The sequence below is a fragment of the Phyllobates terribilis genome, unplaced genomic scaffold, assembly GCF_046119375.1.
Source record: "Phyllobates terribilis strain yellow unplaced genomic scaffold, ASM4611937v1 Scaffold_3__8_contigs__length_932513732, whole genome shotgun sequence".
Taxonomy (NCBI): domain Eukaryota; kingdom Metazoa; phylum Chordata; class Amphibia; order Anura; family Dendrobatidae; genus Phyllobates; species Phyllobates terribilis.
The window spans coordinates 190,222,220-190,238,151 of NW_027362763.1; positions in this window are offsets into that span (position 1 = coordinate 190,222,220).

Consider the following 15,932-nt stretch of genomic DNA (forward strand, 5'->3'; position numbering starts at 1 on the left):
CCTACTGCCAGTGTGAAGCCTAGCAAGGGCCCCAAGCGTGGCCGAAGGCAAGTGGAGTAAGCAAGCTACATAGGGGGCAGAGGAGCTTAGCCAGCTCACCACAAGACCATATACCGGACACCGGGTCCGTGTCTGCAGGGATCTCTACAACCAGCAGAAACAACCGGAACCCCTGGCGAACTATATGTCCCAGGAACACCAAAAGCTGACTGTCATACCAGGATCAGGAGTCACTGAGGCCCAAGAGACCAGGGAGTGTGTTCTCCAACAGAAGGCCCTACCACCAGGTCAGCCAGTGCAAGACAGAGACCAAGTTAGGCCTAGCTCCAGGCAGGCCATAAACTTATCAGGAAAAGGCAAGAAACAGGAGGCCCCACACCCGCTCACTGGGGAGAGTCCTGAAATGCACCCTTCACCCTACAGTGCCCTGGATCGTGCCTGAAACACCACCAGTAAAGGTACTGAAGTGAACTGTCGTGTGTGTGCCTATTCTTCTTCTGACCCGGCTGGGTCCCCTCTGTCCCGCATCCCTTCTCCTACGCTGCCCTGAGGCCCTGCTCCACCTGTGGGGAGCCACACCAACTAAGCTGCCTGACCACCGGCCTCAGAGGACTGTAGCAGCGCTGGTGATCCTCACCAGACACCACTAGTGGCGTCACAAACTTTCCGTTTCCCATACACCTTTTCCCCCAATTCCTTGCTTTTTAAGAGTGACCCCAGGGTACGGGCCTGGGAGCCGGCCACCACGGCATCCCCCAAAACTAACAGCAAGGCCCGGGCGCCGAGTCATCCCCATTCCCTGGGCGCGTCAAAGTCACATGACCTAAAGATTCTTGCAGGTTCTTCAGTCCCTACACAGATTAAACAATGGAATACGAATCTGATGGTTCCCTGTTCCATCATGTGTTCAACTGTAACTATTTCCTAGGGACACAGATAAAGTTAAAGTTGTGAAATACTCCTACTCTCTTGAAACATGGAGACAGGTTCCCAAATTTGGGACTTTCCTGCAAAATCTGGGGTGGTTGGGAAGTATATGGTGGTGCATATTCCTGACCATCTTTCCTTTCCAGCAGAGTACTCGAGAGCTGCATTCCCAGGATCAGTGGGTGTCAGACTGGGGTCCCCAGACCCAGGGCCGGCGTCAGCACCCGGCGCACCCGGGCAAGTGTCGGGGCCCTGAGCAGGCGGGGGGGCCCACTTTCCGTCGTGCACCCCGCTGCGCTATTGGACCCGTGAGAGGAGGACAGCGGTGCCAGCGCCCTCTTCCCCCCCGCTTGCTCAGGGCCTCGGAACAATACTTACCCCTCCCCATGCTTCCGCAGCAGGTTCTGTCTCTTCCGCGGCTGCTGCACAGTGACGTCTCAGGTCAAAGGGCGCGGTGACGTCTTTACACCGCGCCCTCCCCTGAGCTGTCATAGCTCAGAGCGGGAAGACGCCGGTGCGTGAGGTGTCTGGAGCAGCGGCAGCAGGTGAGGAGAAGTGAGGTGAGTATTTGATTTTTTTTTTTTTATTGTATGGAGGCATGGGGCATTATAAGCGAGGGGGGATGTGTGACATCCTGCATGGGGCATTATAAGGGAGGGGGGGTGTCACACCCTGCATGGGGCATTATAAGGGAGGAGGGTGTGTGACATCCTGCATGGGGCATTATAAGGGAGGGGGGTGTGTGACATCCTGCATGGGGCATTATAAGGGGGGGTGACATCCTGTATGGGGCATTATAAGGGAGGGGGGGTGACATCTTGCATGGGGCATTATAATGGAGTGGGGGTGTGTGACATCCTGCATGGGGCATTAAAAGAGAGGGGGGGTGACATAGTGCATGGGGCATTATAAGGGAGGGGGGGTGACATCCTGCATGGGGCATTATAAGGGGGGGTGACATCCTACATGGGGCATTATGTGGGGGGAACAGCCTGCATGGGGCATTACGTGGGGGGGGCAGCCTGCATGGGGCATTATGTGGGGGGAACAGCCTGCATGAGGCATTATGTGGGGGGAACAGCCTGCATGGAGCGTTATATGGGGCCAGTATCCTGTATGGAGCGTTATATGGGGGTCAGTATACTGTTTGGAGCGATTTGCCGGTTTCTGAGCTATTGTGGAATTTACAATAGATATCACTCATGTAATGTAAGAAATGAAATCTTCGGCAATGTACTATATATATATTTCTCTGCGGTATCTGTGCATCATGAATCGTGGTATGTGTTAAAGGGGCCCACTGAGACTCTTCGCCCAGGGCCCACAAAAACCTGGAGCCAGCCCTGCCCAGAGCCCACCAGTAAAAAACTCCAGGGCTCTTTTCACTTTTTAGCTACATGCAAATGTGACATTATCTCAATCTAAAAATGTATATAACAAAGAACTGCATAGATTGTTAAATGAATAATTTTCTGCCTTTGTCTGTACATAGTGATTTAAGTAGATTGTGTCAAGTACTGCTCATATAAGAGGGTGGTCTTTAACAGGGACCCACCGGAGGATTATCCGGTTCTCCTTTGGGCCAGTCCAACCCTGGTGGGGTCCACACATATCAACTAGTCCTGCAGATAGATACATACTGTAAATGCATTTATGGTGCAAGCCTTTTAAGTTAAGTGACAGCCGCCCTCTTACAAATATTATGGCTTGTTGCCACTGAAATCCTTCCCTAACTTACATCCTGGACAGACCAGGACTGCCTTTATCATGACTGGTTGAAAAGGGTTACCATGAAGTCATCGGATACGCCATTTGTTTGTCTAATTGCTTTTTAACTTGCCTGTGTCAAGGTGATATTTATTGTGCTTTGAAATTGCATTGTATTGTAAATGACTGGTCGAGGGTGAGCATGTACAACAGCTGATACACAGGTAACCGGCATGCCAGTACAGCACAGCTTTGTATACTGTGCAGTAATTGTGAGGCCCAGCAACCTCTGAAATGGAAGCAGCAAGAACTAGATAAGTCAGGCCAGATTCACACCTAAAATTGTGTTTCCCGTTACAGAAAAAAGGAACAGTAAAATGAAATTCATGCAGGAAACCGAACCGTCATAACACAAACAGTCACTGATGGTTCTTATTGACTATAATGGGATTCATTGGTTTCTGTTAGCTCTCATTCAGATGTCAGTAATTTATCTCATATGCAAAAAAAAGCAGACCAATTTAATCAGTGTTTTTGATCACTGTCTTCAGAATTTGATCAGTGTATCAGTTTTTAACATCTGAGTTTGATCAGAGTGTAAGGGTGGTGGATCACTGTGGTCGCATTCCTACCCCTGAATACACCAATGGCGTTAGTGTGATGTAAAATGCAATGTGAATAATGTCTTGCGTCTTATGTAAATAGTGTGTCATGTTAATTGTATGGTATTGTGGTGTTTGCCTGTGTAATGTATAGTGTGAATAGTGTAAGGTATAGTGTTGTAAGATTATGTTTTGTAAGGAAATTCTGCCCAGCAACAGACTGCAGGGACTGAAACCATTAATGTTTGGGACTAGCCCATAGTGGGAAGGGAAACACTTAGGAAGAGTGATTGCTTTCTGCTAGGAAGGTAGATAGGGTCTAGAGTGATCCTAAATGAGATCAGACCGAACAGGAGGGATAGTGAGATCCTGAATATAAGTGACTAAGAGAGACAGAGTGACCTTCCAGAGACTGGTCCTAGGAGAGAACACCAAATCACGAGACCTTGAGCTTGTAACGCGGAAAGGTAACGGGCCTAAACACAACTGGGACTGGGTTACTGGGACTAGTGAAAGGTCCCAAGCGGACATTCCAGAGCACCAGTAGTGGAAGAATTAGAACGCGGAACCACTGAACAAGTAAAGGAGACATGTTGATCAGGACAGTAGCGTTAAAGCTGGGTTGTTGCGAAGTAGAGAGAAACAGTGTGCTTCACTAGCCCTGGAGTATACTAAAGAGGAAGGATACTGTGTGGAATAATGCTTCATGTTGCAAATAAAACGTTCATAAGACTTTGTACCCGCTATCTCTTGCACATAACCCTTACCAAGTTACCGTTCAGTAAACAGTTTATTTTTGGCAAACCCGCAACAACGGTTACATGCAGCCCTCACAGCACAAGTACACACACCCAGCCAGGACCTCCACTTTAATGTAACGTGCCGGGGCGCCTCGCTTGCGGCTAGCACCCCGCGCCATGTTACAAGAGTATCAGTTTTTACCATCAGAGTTTCAGCAATTTTCCTAGGATAAAAAATGAAAGTTTCTCAAGCTTCTTCTATCAAACAGTCTGTAAAAAACGAACAGCACACGAGTGGCATCCAAGTGCTGTCTGATTTTTTATTATTCCTCTACGTGCCATGGTCATTAGCAACTGTGGCATTTAGATGGTTGTGAGAGTAAGGGGGCTACATATGTATTGCAGGGTATTGGACAATCAGTCATAGTGCTACTTGTTCAAGTTCAATAGAGAAAGTAAGTAAAAAATACGTTTAAAAAAACTGTTAAAAATAGCAAAATTACAAAAAAAATTCCCCAATAAAAATGCATTTTTTATGTAAAACAAGTATAAAAGTACATATTTGATAGTGCCAAGTCCAGAACGACCTGATCTATAAAAGTGTCAAACTATTTAGTCCTTACCCGAATGAACACCATCAAAAAATAAAGAAAAACAAAGCAAAAATGCTGTTTTTTCTCTATAAGATTGTGTGTAAAAGTAGCAAAAAATAAAAAACAATATAAATATGGTATCACTGTAATTGTACTGACCCGAAGAAAAGTTGTATTATCATTATTACAGCAGTGAAATAGTCATAAAAAACAATTAGTATCACTGTAATTGTACTGACCCGAAGAAAAGTTGTATTATCATTATTACAGCAGTGAAATATACGTAAAAAACAATTAGTGAATTGCTAATTTTTGTTCTTTCTGCCTCCTCAAAAAAAGCTATACGCACGTGGTCTAAATTGTTGGTACCCCTCGTTTAATGAAAGTAAAACCCACAATAGTCACAGAAATTACTTGAATCTGACAAAAGTAATAATACATTAAAAATCTATGAAAATGAACAAATGAAAGTCAGACATTGCTTTTCTGCTTCCACAGAATTTAAAAAAAAATTAAACTCATTAAATAGGCCTGGACAGAAATGATGGTTCTTCTTAACTTAATATTATCAAACAATTCCTGTAACTGTCAATGAGACTTCTGCACCTCTCCACATGTATTTTAGCCCACTTCTCATGAGCAAACTGCTCAATTTGTCTCGTGTTTGAAGGTTGCTTTTTCCAGACGGCATGTTTCAGCTCTTTCCATTGTGTGAGGTTCGGATTAAGGAAGATGTTAGTCTTAGATCAGTAGCAGAATGGAGGGCACGGGAAGAGTGATAGACTGAAATGAGGGATGAGATATAAGGCGGTGCAGAACTGTGGAGAGCTTTGTGGGTGAGAGAGAGATGAGTTTGTATTGTATTCTGTGGTGAATGGGTAACCAGTGCAGTAACTGGCACACGGTAGAGGCGTCGGTGAAGCGGCCTGATAGAAATACGACCCTGGCTGCTGCATTCAGAACAGATTGGAGAGGAGAGAGTTTGTTTAGAGGGAGACCGATTATAAGAAAGTTGCAGTAGTCTAGATGAGCGTGAATAACCACATGAGTGAATCAAATGTGAGAAGAGGTCGGATTCTGGAGATGTTTTAAGGTGCAGGTGACATGAGCGAGTAAGTTATTGTATATGGGGAATAAAGGAAAGTTGTGTGTCAAATATGACTCCAAGACAGCGAGCTTGTTGCTTGGGAGTTATGGTGGCAGCACCCAAGGAAATTGAAAAATCAGGTATAGGTAGGTTAGTAGAGGGAGGAAAAACAAGGAGTTCAGTTTTGGAGAGATTCAGTTTCAGATAGAGGGAGGATATAATGTTTGAGACAGCAGACAGACAATCACTGGTATTTTTTATTAGAGCGGGGGTGATGTCAGGTGAAGAGGTTTATAGTTGGGTGTCATCAGCATAGAGATTATACTGGAAACCAAATCTGCTGATGGGTTGTCCAATAGGGGCAGTACACAAAGAGAAGAGGAGGGGACCTAGGACTGATCCTTGTGTAACCCCGATAGTGAGGGTAAGATTAGAGGAAGAAGAGCCAGCAAAAGATACCGTGAAGGAGCGGTTAGAGAGATAGCAGGAAAACCAGGAGAGAATGGTGTCCTTGAGGCCTATAGAGCGGAGCATAGTGAGGAGATGCTGGTGATCCACAGTGTCAAAAGCAGCAGAGAGATCCATGAGAAACAGCAGGGAGTAGTGACCATTAGATTTAGCTGTTAGTAGATCATTAGAGACTTTAGTGAGGGCAGTTTCAGTAGAGTGTGAGGAGTGGAAAACAGATTGTAAAGGGTCATAAAGAGAGTTATCTGAGAGATAGCGGATTAGACGGGAGTGGACCAAACATTCCAGGAGTTTAGAGATGAAGGGAAGATTAGAGACCGGTCTGTAGTTAGCAGTGCAGTTCTGGTCCAGGGATGGCTTTTTAAGTAAAGGGGTTATGATGGCATGTTTGAGTGAAGAGGGAAAGATACCTGAAGAAAGAGAGAAGTTAAATATTTTAGTTAGGTAGGAAGTGACAGCTGGGGAAAGGGACTGAAGGAGATGTGAGGGAATAGGGTCACTTTTGCAGGTTGTAGGGCGAGAAGAAGTGAGGAGTCTGGTCACTTCTTCTTCTGTGACCAGCTCAAAGATGGAAAGTGAACTTGAGGTGCGGGAGGGAAGGTCCAGAGTATTCCCATCTTCATGTGTAGGAGAGTTAGTGAGCTGTGAGAGGCCGAATGAGGTGGTTAGAGAAAGAAGATGAGAGACAGATGGGGAAAGTGGCTTATCAATGGGTATGTTAAAATCCCCTATGATGAAAGTGGGAATATCACCGGATAGGAAGTGTGGAAGCCAGGTGGCAAAGTGATCCAGAAACTGATGGGAGGGGCCTGAACGGCGATATACAACCGCCACTTGCAGGGAGAAGGGTTTGAAGAGTCTGATGGTGTGGACTTCAAAGGAAGAAAACATAAGTGAGGGAACCGGGTGGATGAACTGGAAAGCACATTGTGGTGAAAAGAGCAAACCGTTACCTCCACCTTGTCTGCACTCAGGTCTTGCTGAATGTGAAAATTGTAGCCCGCCATATGAGAGAGCAGCTGCGGCGGTTGTATCAGACTGCTTTATCCATGTTTCAGTGATAGCCAGAAGGTTAAGGGAATTTGAAAGGAAGAAATCTTGGATATAGAGGAGTTCATTGCAGGCTGAGTGCGAGTTCCAAAGGGCACAGTTAAAAGAGACAGGAGAAGGCGAGCAACGAATGTTTATAAGATTGGCAGGGCTTCTGTGTGCAGCAGGATGAGAGTTACGTATACTAGTGTGTGGAGGCCTAGGGTTGGGAGAGATGTCGCCATCAACTAGGAGGAGGAGATAGAAGAGAAAGAGCAGGTGGTTCAGTGATTTGTGTGAGCGTTTTGTGCGTTGTATGGTGGTAGTGGATGGTTTGGAGTGATTGAGAAAAGTCAGTAAGGCCTCAGTGTTGTACAAGGGAGAGGGCAGGAGAGAGGGACTGATGTATGGAGACTGTGTAGAATATGTCAGAGGGTGGTAGGAAACAGCAGTTAGGATGTATATGAAGCAAATAGATATGGAAATTAGATGTTGTAGTGCAACTGAACAAAGAGCATGTTTGTTTGAATATCTGGCATAGCTGACCCGCCTCCTGCTCTGTCCTCTTGCCATGTTTATCTGGCGAGACACCTTGAAATTTTGGACATAGAATCAAATTCACATGTGCCTCAGCACACGTGTTCTCTTTAAGCCAGATCAGGATATATTGGAAGTGTGTGCTGGGATGTAGGACCAGTTTGCCTTCTTGAATAAGCAATTAGCAAGAGACCGCAGTAGGCATTACTATGCAAGACATACAAACATCCACACTGGACAGACAGACCACAAATCAAGTGAAATAAAACAGAAAAGTAGTAAAGCAAGCACCTTAATGAATAATCCCTTCTGATTACTTCTGGGACATTTCCGGGATATTTCCGTTAGCTACTTTGGACACTGCTCAGAGACCATGGACGGAGACCAGGCCCTCTAAATTTATACCTCTTAACTAATTTAACATTAAAGAAGCCAGGTGTGAATAGAAGGGAGGAGGCACAGGGAGACAGGTAAGAATTAAACAAATGGAATAAATTAACAGACAGGAGATGAGAGAAGTTTGCTACCAACACAGCAGGAAATTGAATAGGAAAGGACATACCAAGCATAAAAGAGAAACACACAATGGGGTTCAATCAAAATGCAGACTATTGCAGTATGAAACATACCTGTGAATGAAACAGATAGATTGTCAAATCAGAAGTGAAGGCAACACTGAAGAATAAACAACATGAGACTATATTTCTGAATTTCTGGGATATTTCCGTTAGCTACTTTGGAAACTGATATTTAGGATAACTATAGTGTATTGTCTAGTGTGCGCTTAAGGCAATTAAATATATAATTTAATCTTGGGCTGCTCTTTTATCTCGATCCACGATTCCACAAGTCTGTTTTTTGGTTTAACTTTCCATGCTACCGGGGCTGGTTTCTGGCCCGATATAACCCTGTTAATGGACCAAGCATATATCGAATGAGGAACTAGTGGTCATTCTACCGGGTTGACCAGGCGCTTTTTCACTGGTGCTAGTGAAAGGGGCCTCTCAGCCTGTCAGGGTTTTAGGCGAGTGTGATGCCATGTCAGTGACTGTGTGGGCCACATCCTCTTATTCCCCGTGCCTCCCTGGGCCCGTGTGGACAGGGGGGTGTCTGTGTAAAACTGTACCTATCTCAGTTTACATGTCCCCAGGGGTTGCAAACCGGGAGACCACATTACATGATCAGTCTGACGTAATAGTGACGTCTGGCGGGGTGGTAAGGTGCGGATCCTTCACAAGTACTAATAAAATTACAACTCATCCCACAAAAATCAAGCCCTAATACAGCTTTATCAGCAAAAAAAGTAGGAAAGGTATAGCTCTCAAAATATGATGCTCCATAACTATTTTTCTTTTTAAAAAGCATTTTTAGTGTGTAAAAGTAATAAACTGATATTAATCTGATATCGCTGTAATGGTAGCAACCCGAAGAATGAAGTCATCTAATCACTTATACTGCACAGTGAACAGACAAAAAATAAAAACAATAGCAATTTTTGGGATGCTGTTGATTTGTTCATTCTGCCTCTCAAAAATCGCAATAAGGCTCAGTCCAAATTTTTCCTGTGATTTGCACTGAGCACATACTGCACATCAGTACTTCCATCTAAGTCTCCAAAAAACGAAATCCGTACACAACCCTTGATGGAACCATTCACTACAATGAGGCAGAGTCACTTTATACTCCATCTGTCCTCTCCCCCAGTATTATCCCACCTTTTTAAGCATGCAGAAAAGTGCAGTTTACCATCCTTTTGTGCACCTCTAAAAACGGACACCACCGGAACAGATTCCTGGGCATAAGTGCTTAGCTTATTGAAAACTTTAACTTATCTGGCAGAAAATAAGTCCCCGCTCAGGACTGTCACCTGTCAACAGAAATATAGCTAGTTTCCACGTTACTGGTAGCTCAAAGGCTCTGGTATTGCGACATGGCTCCTTCCCAAAAGAAATCCAGTAAAATCTGTGCTCCTAAATCCAAATGCAGCCAATTTCCTGCTGATTCCCATAGTGTGCTTAAACCGCAGTTAATGTCCACATGTTTGACATTACTGTAGCGGGCAGAGCCCACATACTAAGTTTTGAGGTGCGTGTCTCCAGAAGTACAAACTGGCACAACTTTACATTTACCTATATTAAACCTCAGTTACCATTTATTGGCCCAAACCTCAAGCTTATATAAATCCCTCTATAATATGACATTCTCCTCCTCTGTGTTGATCACTTTGAAGAGTTTAGTATCGTCTGCAAATATTGTATACTCTGTATACCCTCTACAAGGTCATTAATAATTATGTAAAAAGAAGAGGGCCCAATACTGACCCCTGTTTTACCCCACTGTTAACCGTTACCCAACCTGTTTGTTCCATTAATAACCACCCTCTGTTTCCTATCACTGAATCAGTGAAACAGTGAATCAGTGAAACAGTAAGGCCATGTTCACATTAGGCATTTTTTCAGCGTGTTTTTTAATTCAAATTTTCAGCTGTGTTTTACAGTACCAGCAAAGTCTATGAGATTTCAGATATCTCATGCACACACATTTGTTTTTGTGTCATCAGTATTTTGTGCTTTGCATGTTTTTTTGCACAATAGAGAATGACACTTCTTTCAGCGTTTTTCAGCGGTTTTGCAGCATTTTTTCACCCATTGAAAGTAATGGGCAGTGACAAAAATGCTGAAAAAAACGCAGGCATCAAGTTTTGCAGCATTTTTTTTGTGTCAAAACCCTTATGAAGTTGAATAGGTATTTTTTTTTCACTCAACTTTAACAGCATGCATAAAGAGACAAATGGAAAGTGAAAAAAATGCAGCAAAAAAAACACAAGAAAAAGCAAGCAAACCTGCTTTTTTTATGCAGCTTCCTGCCTGCCAAGAGATTAGATTTTGCGGCAGAAAAAAAACACTGTAAAAATGCCTAGTGGGAACATACCCTAAAGGTTAAACTTACCAGGCTATAATTTACAGGTTCAGTTTTTGTCTCCTTTGAGAATATTGGCACCACATTTGTTATGCGCTAGTCCTGTGCTACAGACCCTGTTATTATAGAATCTATAGAGTCTGTGAATATCAATAATAACCAGGGCCAGCTCCAGGTTTTTGCCAGCCCCGTGCGAAAGAGTCTCAGTGGGCCCCTTAGACACATACCACGATTCATGATGCACAGATATGGCAGAGAAATACAGGTATAGTTCAATGCCTTCACTTACTTCTTATATTACTTGAGTGATATCTATTGTAAATTCTACAATAGCCCAGAAACCGGCAAATCCTCGCAGTGCACAGTGCAGGCCCAGGGGGCAGAGACGCCGATACTACAGTACCCCCCCCCCCCCTTTACGTCCCTTCTTTTTTAGGCCTGAAAGAAATTTTTTAAGGAGAAGCGGGGCGTGGATGTTCTCCCTGGGTTCCCAAGTTCTCTCCTCTGGGCCAAACCCCTTCCAATCCACCAGAAAAAAGGTTTTTCCTCTTACCCTCTTGGTGGCCAGAATGTTCTCTACTTCATAGACGTCTTCAGCGGAGACCGGAACGGCAGGTAACAGGCAGGTGCTTCCAGGTAAGCAGGCGGGCAAGGCCCATAGACAGACTGGCGGACTGGACTGTAGACAGACTGTCGGGCTGGAGAGTAGACAAGCTGGTGGACTGGACTTGTAGTCAGGCTGGCGGGCTGGACTAGTAGTCAGGCTGGCGAAATGGACTTGTAGTCAGGCTGGTGGGCTGGACTAGTAGTCAGGCTGGCGGACTGGACTTGTAGTCAGGCTGGCGGGCTGGACTTATAGTCAGGGCTGAAGCAGAGTTTAACACACAAAGCTACAACCTTGCACGGGCACCTCCATTTTGGAGGAGGCGCCTTTTATATGAGAGGTCCTCCGGCCATTGGCCGGGGACTCCTTAGGACGGCGCGCGCGGCCCCTTTAAGAGGGAGGGAGCGCACGCCCTAAGCACAGAGCCCGGGAAGCTGCGCGCGAGCCAGCAGCAGCAGAAGCAGGAGCGCCGGAGGACGCCGGGCGGGGAGCACGGCTGTAAGAGGGACGGCGTCTCTGCCTGTCAGGGGGCAGAGACGCCGATACTACACATACAGTATGATGAGCTCCATATATTGCTTCATACAGTATAATGAGTCCCATATATTGTTTCATACAGAATAATGGGTCTCATATAATGCTCCATACAGAATAACTGGCCTCATATAATGCTCCATACAGAATACTGGACCCCATATAATGCTCCATACAGAATAACGGGCCCCATATAATGCTCCATGCAGAATAATGGGCCTCATGTTATGATCTGCTACAAGCACTAAGGAAAGACAGGAGATCTGTCCCTACAATAGAACTAAACTGGATCCCTACGATGTAACGGGGAACCTGATCCTGCGATCAGACCCGCTAAAGTCCTCAGCTAGTCTGTACGAAGACCTATAGATGCAAGGGAGGGATCCCTACAAGAACTAGGGACTGGGATAAAGTTGGACACCTCCTAGCAGAAATTGTAGCAGTAAAAGACAAACACACAACATAGAACATAGAGGTCAGAAGACCTAGCAAAACTAACAGAGGAAGGTAACAGAGCACCAAGCTAGCTCAAGAGTAGAAATTACAATGAAGTCCAGTAAGGCCAGGAGGGCGGAGCCGGATTAAATAGGCAAAAAAGGTCATGTGACCAGCAAACTAGAAAAAAAACAACAGAAGAGTTCTAACACCTCATATAATGCTCCATACAGAATAACGGGCCTCATATAATGCTCCATACAGAATATTGGACCCAATATAATGATCCATACAGAATAATGGGCCCCATATAATGATCCATACAGAATAATGGGCCCCATATAATACGCCATACAGAATAATGGACCCAACGGTGAGTGGCCCCCACTTGCTCAGGGCCCCGACACTTGCCAACGTGAGCTGGATGGTGCCGCCGGCCCTGATAATAGTGGTCTGTCTATCACGGTACTTAATTCCTGCAGTACTCAGGGGGTGTATGCTATCGGTGCCTGGGGTTTTGCCTACCTTAGTGTTTTTGAGGTGATGGTGTACTTCCAGCTGGTTAAGCAGGTGACATTTAATAGACAATTTATAGTATCACTGATCATGTCATCTGTCATGAGATTTTCTTGTATAAATGCTGAAGAGAAAAAGAAATTTAGCATATTGGCCTTTCCTTCATCCTCTTCCTCCATTTCACACAGATTATCATTTTTGAGTTTCTTACTGTTTATGTAGTTGAAGAATATTTTTGGATTTTTTCGCAGTGAGTCGGTATGTCTCAATCTTTTCTATCTTGATTTGTTTTGTACACAATTTATTTTTTCTCTATAATTATTTAATGCCTCATCACTACACTCTTGTTTTTGTTCTCTAAACGCTTCTTTTTATAATTTATTCCGCCCCTTACAGCTCTATTTAGTCATAGTCTTTTCCTGCTATTTCTAGCTTGTTTATTCCCATGGGGTATACCACCCTTGAAATTTTTCTAGAAAATGAAGTATTTCTCCCAGAAAATTATTGTAATTACACGTTTTGTTATGCACGTTTATTTCCTTTATGTGTATTGGAACAACACAAAAAATGCTGAGTAAAGAAGGCAAATTGGACATAATTTCACACAGAATCCTCAGAATGGGCCTGACAAAATTGTTGGCACCTTCAACTTAATATTTGGTTACACACCCTTTGGAATAAATAAATAACAGTAGAGTGATGTGCTTTACTAAAAAGCTCTATCATGTGACGAAGTGTGTTTGTGTGTGTGCAAGAGTGTCTGTTTTACAACTTTCTAGCAGAAACACCTGAGCTGGGCTGACTGGAAGTACTACAAGTGCAGAGATACCTAGTGAGGCTGTTAAGCATGCAGAGGCTCCATTTAAGTACAGAGGAGGCAGATAAGTACATAGTTAAACACAATATCATAGTGTAACACAAGAGCATAGTTTAGTGTTTTCATTACTAGCCTTCTATTAGTTTTTCTCCTTTTACCTATATTGTTTATCCCCATTTAATAAGTGCTCCATGGACAGGGCTACCAGGTGTGCGTCTTGTGAGATGTATGTGTGGCGCCCCTGAGGGTTCGGTCGCCACAGAGGTACTGCATCTCACCCAGAGGTGTGGTGCCTCACTCTCAGGTAAGGAAAGAGTACAGCCCGGGACTCTAACACCTGCATCCAATACTACACTACTCCAGACCAGCAGGAAGGGCAAGATGTGTCACGCTTCCTGCTGAGCCCTGTCCCTGGCTGGAGTCGGGGGGAATCAAAGTAGGGGGAACCATGTAGTGGGTGTGGGTGGAAGAAGTAAATCAGGGGAGCACTTGTTAGGGATAGTATATAGAGAGAAGCCATCTTGAAAGGACATATCAGTCTGAGAGGAGAAGTAGCGGGAGCAGGAGCTCTGTAAGAGCTCTGCTCTGGAGGAGGGCCTAGCCAGAGAGGCCCAAGACTGGAGAGAGAGAGAGAGAGAGACAGAGGAGCAGGAAAGGCTCCAGGAACGTGGAAGGGTCCCCAGGGGTATGGAAAGTGCTGGAGGCCACCCGTACGCCCGAATCTACCAGGAGGTGGAGGGGTCAGGTCGCACAGAGGGGACCAGTCCTTAAACTAGCAGAGTTCTTCAAGTCTCAACTAGGAAACCAGAGGCTACAGTATTTCAGGTACTGCAGCCACAAGCCACATCTAATCACCAGAAAGGTGGCCATAGAGGACCCAGGGGACAGAGAAGACGTCGCCCGACAAGGTCCGTGGTCACTGGATTGGGACACTAGGTGTGAGGTGCAGGGAGACGGCCAGAAGGAACACACACAAGGGGGTCCCGCTAAGTACTCCGGAGGTACCTGAGAGTTGGCTAAACCCTTCCCTGAGTAAGCACAGGACGACGTGGGAAGTTACCCAGGCACTGGTAACTTGGAGTCTGAAAACCATGAGTAAAACCCTGAAGACTGCACCCCACCGTCTCTGTCAGTTATTGCTGCTGCGCCATCATTCCCTGCACTACACTGCATCACGAGTGCTACTTCATAACTACAACATCTACACTGCCCTGGAGCTAAGCTCTACCTGTGGAGAGCTAAACCAACTCTGCTGCATTCACATCAGCTCCGGAGGACCTGCTCCGCAGCGGCGGCTCCACATAGCCGCATACCACAGGTGGCGTCACGAACTGTATATAAAAACTATAAAACCCCTGTAAATAAACCCCCTTTTGATTGACCGCCCTGGGTCATGGACCGGGTCACCGCTACTGTGACATCTCCCCTAGCAACGACCGGCCCGGCACCGAGTACCCCACGGCCCAGGGGGCGCGTCATCTTTTGGCGTCATGAACAGAATGTGAACCCACCTGTTATCACCGGGTATTGTGCGCCTAGAGACTGTGTTCTAAACTGAATGTGGCGCCTGCCCCAGAAGAATGGGCGCCATTATGTGCGAGATCAAAGACAACAAGAAACCACCTCCCATCGTGGGCCGGGTTCCAGAATGGCGCCAAAAGCGAGGCCCGCCCCGAGCAACAGTGACCATGTATGTGAATGTGTCCATCAAGCTGGGGGGGTCGCCCCAAGGTGTGTCCGACAGCAAGTTGCCATGGAACTGTGACACCCCAGGGGTCTGGTTGCCACAGTAATAGAGATATTATGTCTGAGAGCAAGTGGGAGGTTTCTCTGGTCAGGAGCCCTAAACATGCAACACGGCCCACCCAGACCTGGGAGGGGAGGAATCTGCCCTTATAAACTGGGTCTGGGGCGGGATTAGAGCAGTCAGAGTCTGGAAAGGGAAAGTGAGATCAGGAGCTCTGGAGGAGCAGTAGCTGAAGTCCAGGGGCTGGAGCTGAGCAGAGCTCGCCCTGGACGAAGACACTAAAACCGGACACAGGAGTCCGAGGCTGTGGGGACTGATATAAACCCAGCAGCAGAAATCAGCCGGCAGGGGATTCCAGGTCCTCTGGCCATAGAAGCCCGGAGGCTCAGTCACAAAGAAGGGACCAGCGCCGCCATCCAGGAGCGGAGGCTAACAGAAGGCCCCAAGTCACCAGCCATACGGGTGAGCACCACACGGTATACTCAGGGACGTGGGCTACTTGTAACCGCTGACAGCAAGGTAGCCAGGAAGAGTGCAGATAAACGGGGAGGCCTACAACTCCACCTGGCCAGGGGAACTCCTGCTTGCTCGCAGACTGACCAGGCCCTTTATACTAGCCAGTACTCCCGGGAGGGTCTGCCTTGTACCATCAGTAAAGACCCTGAACTGC